This window comes from Photinus pyralis, unplaced genomic scaffold (assembly GCF_008802855.1).
Source record: "Photinus pyralis isolate 1611_PpyrPB1 unplaced genomic scaffold, Ppyr1.3 Ppyr1.4_LG4, whole genome shotgun sequence".
NCBI lineage: Eukaryota > Metazoa > Arthropoda > Insecta > Coleoptera > Lampyridae > Photinus > Photinus pyralis.
Window position 1 is genome coordinate 13,568,982 of NW_022170511.1, and position 3,808 is coordinate 13,572,789.

A 3,808-nucleotide genomic window follows, 5' to 3' on the forward strand; every position below is an offset into this window, starting at 1 on the left:
AAATTGCATTTTTAGTTTTGCGTACTTAATTATTTATTGTGCTTAATTCCTTAACCATACGCCTGAAGAACTTCATGAGGTTATGGGCCCAGTGGCCAGTATGTTGCAATAGTGATTAAAAAGGTAATGGGAAGTTGGTGAATTAAGTCACAGGAAAAAATCGGGAAGCTGTTAAGTGGTGCATGAAGTACAATAGTACATGGAACATGGCGGACAAGCAGCAGAATTTTTTCTACGTGAAACCGTTTGATGGGTCATCAGCCGCTTTTTCTAACTGGCAATTCAGGGTTAAAATGCTTTTGGAACAACAGGGTGTGTCGGAGGCTCTGAAGACAATGCCGCCCAGTGAAGGTGGTGAATTGGAAAGTTTTAATAAAAAGGACGTTAAAGCTCGAATGGTAATAATACAAAGTATAGCGGATAACGTACTGGAAATGTTAAAAGATAAGAAAACGGCTAAAGAGATGATGGAAAGTCTTGACAAGACTTACGCAAGACGAGGAATTTCTACACAGGTAGCTTTACAAAGAAAATTTAGAAGTTTGAAGTTTGCTGGTGATGCTTCATTAAGCACGTTTCTAACACAATTTGATCAGACGTTATCTGAGCTAAAGACAGCGGGTGGAAAAATCGATGAAAGTGAAACGGTGTTACAGTTGTTGTCAGCGATGCCAGAAAGTTATCAGTCGGTAACTACTGCAATAGATGTAATGTTTTGTCAAAACGAAGAAAGTGTAGATCTAGACTTTGTCAAAAATAAGTTGTTGCTGGAAGAGTCGCGGCAAAGTAAAAATGTTGAACAAACGGATCGTAATCTTGCATTTGTGGGCCACGACAACAAAAAGTGGAAGAAGACATTCCAGAATCAAAGAGGGAGCGCTACTGCAAACAGCCAAAGTGGAAGTTTCCCATTCAAGTGCCATTTTTGTCATAAAGTTGGACATAAAAAGGTGGATTGTTGGCAAAGACGAAAACAACAAAGTTCTGGGTTGGGACATAATAACAACGTTCGATCTCAGGCTTCACACAGTGCACATGGTGCGGAAAATCAGGAAAATGAAGAAGAACCAGTGACATTTGTGAGTTCGTACGATGGTGAAAACGTTGCATCAAATGTGAACTGTAAAACAGGAAATGACGGTATGATCAAATTTATCCTTGATAGTGGGGCTACGAATCATTTAATAAACTCTAATTTTGCAAGTTATTTAACTAATGTAAAAGACATTAATTACAAAATTAAAGTTGCTAAAGAAGGCGAAACTATAACTGCGTTAAAAGAAGGTGATCTATTTTTAAAATCGTGCACAGGTAAACAATTGAAGGTGCAGAATGTGTGGTTATGTGACAATCTGTTGTATAATTTGTTGTCCGTTAAAAAGTTGGAAGAAAATTCACTAACAGTCGTATTTAAGGATCGGAAGGCAACAATATTGAAAGACGACAAGGTAATACTAAAAGCATATTTGGAAGGAAGCTTGTATGTAGTTTCATTACAATTTCAACCCCAGACACGTTTTGTTAATATGACATACAACGAAGAAAAAATGTTGCAACATCGAAGAATGGGACATTCATCCAAGTATCCTGCTCCAGAAGTTTGTGAAATCTGTGTTAAGGCGAAGCAAACACGGAAACCATATGTGCCTATACGGAATGAAAGGAAACCAACACGGATACTGGAAGTAATTTCGACAGACATTTGCGGTCCCATTAATCCATCAACGTACGATGCTAAACAGTACTTCATAACGTTTATCGACCACTTCTCACATTTTTGTGTGGTGTACTTATTGAACCGAAAAAGCGAAGCATTAGAAAAGTTTCAAAATTTTGTCGCAATGGCTGAAGCGAAATTCAATGTACGTGTCCATCGATTAAGGTGCGACAATGGAGGCGAATATTCCTCTAAGTTATTTCAAAGTTTCTGTCAACAAAAAGGGATAAAAATTCAATATACTGTACCGTTCAATCCACAACAAAATGGAGTTTCAGAGAGGTTCAATCGAACCATTATGGAGAAGGCAAGATGCTTAATCTTTGACTCTGGTTTGGAGAAAATATATTGGGGAGAGGCAGTGCGAACTGCTGTCTACTTAATTAATCGATTGAAGACGAGAGTTTTAGCAAATGATTTAACTCCTGCGGAGGTTTGGTATGGAGAAAAGCAGAATCTAGACAAGGTGAAAATATTTGGCTGTAAGGCATATAATCATATTCCCAAAGAATTAAGAAAATCGAAGTTGGACCCTCACACACGAAAATTATTGATGATCGGGTATGCTGATAATGGGTACCGGTTACTAGATGTTGAAAATCAAAAGGTCGTACATGGAAGAAATGTAGTCTTCGACGAAGGAATAGGCGATACGAAACCTAGACGAATCTTACTCGACAGTGACGCAGAAGAATCTACGAGAGCTGAGAACCCCGAGGTAAACCAAGATGACATAGAGAACTTGAACGACAGGGAAATTCAGTCAGACAAGGACGTGGAGAAGAGACAACCAACTGTACGGAGGAGTGTGCGTAATAAGAAGCAGCCGAAATATCTCGACGACTATTATTTGGATGAAGAAGATGATTTAAATTTATTTGCAGCATTGTCAACATGTAACTTAATCACAGATGTTCCGAAAAACTACAAGGAAGCCTTAGAGGTCAATCAAGGTTGGGAGAAAGCGATACAAGAAGAGCTAACTGCATTAGAAGAGAACAATACGTGGCAACTTGTGAGAAAACCAGAAAATGAGACTGTCATTGACTCAAGGTGGGTGTTTTCTGAGAAGATCGTGGATAACGAAAAGAAGAAAAAGGCACGGTTGGTAGCACGCGGCTACAAACAAGATGAGGTAATTGAAAATGTGTACTCACCTGTCGCACGTATGCCAAGTTTAAGGTTTTTAATTTCTTTGTATGTTGAATTTGATTTATTTGTAATGCAACTTGATTTTAAGACAGCATTTCTTAATGGTACACTAAAAAATCCAGTTTATATGAAACCACCTGAAGGTTTAAAAATTGAAAGTTCTGGCATAGTTTGCAAAATAAATAAAGCCCTATATGGACTTCGTCAATCACCGAAATGTTGGAATTCACTTTTTAACAGTTTTATGATTAAATTAGGTTTTAAACGTTCTAAAAAGGATCCATGCCTGTATTTTAATGATCAAACATTTGTTTTAGTTCACGTTGATGATTTAATCATGTTTTCTAAATCTGAGGATAGCTTAACTTTAGTAAAAAACAAATTAATGGAAAGTTTTAAAATGAAACAATTTCAAAATACTTGTATAAATTTTCTTGGATTGCAAATAAGTAAATTTGAAGGTAAGGTTTATGTTTCTCAGAGTAAATTGATATGGAAAATCCTAAAGAGGTTCAACATGCTTGACTGTAAAAGTTCAAATTTACCAATTGAATATAAATTGCAACTAGGTGAAGCTAAAAATTGTGTCAGTCATGAAAATTTGCCCTATAGAGAACTTATCGGATCACTTATGTATATAATGTTAGGATCACGCCCAGATTTAAGTTTTTCAGTAACATATTACAGTCAATTCCAAAATAATTATACTTTTGAACATTGGACTAATTTAAAAAGGATTCTGAGGTACCTACTTGAAAAACACATTTGATCATGGTTTGATGTTTTCTAAAGGTAGTTCAGAGTTAAACATTAATGCATATGTCGATGCGGACTTTGCAAATAATATTAATGACCGTAAAAGTATTTCCGGATACGTCATTAAAATGAACAATAATGTTATTGATTGGAAAACAAGAAAGCAGTGCACAGTAGCGTTAT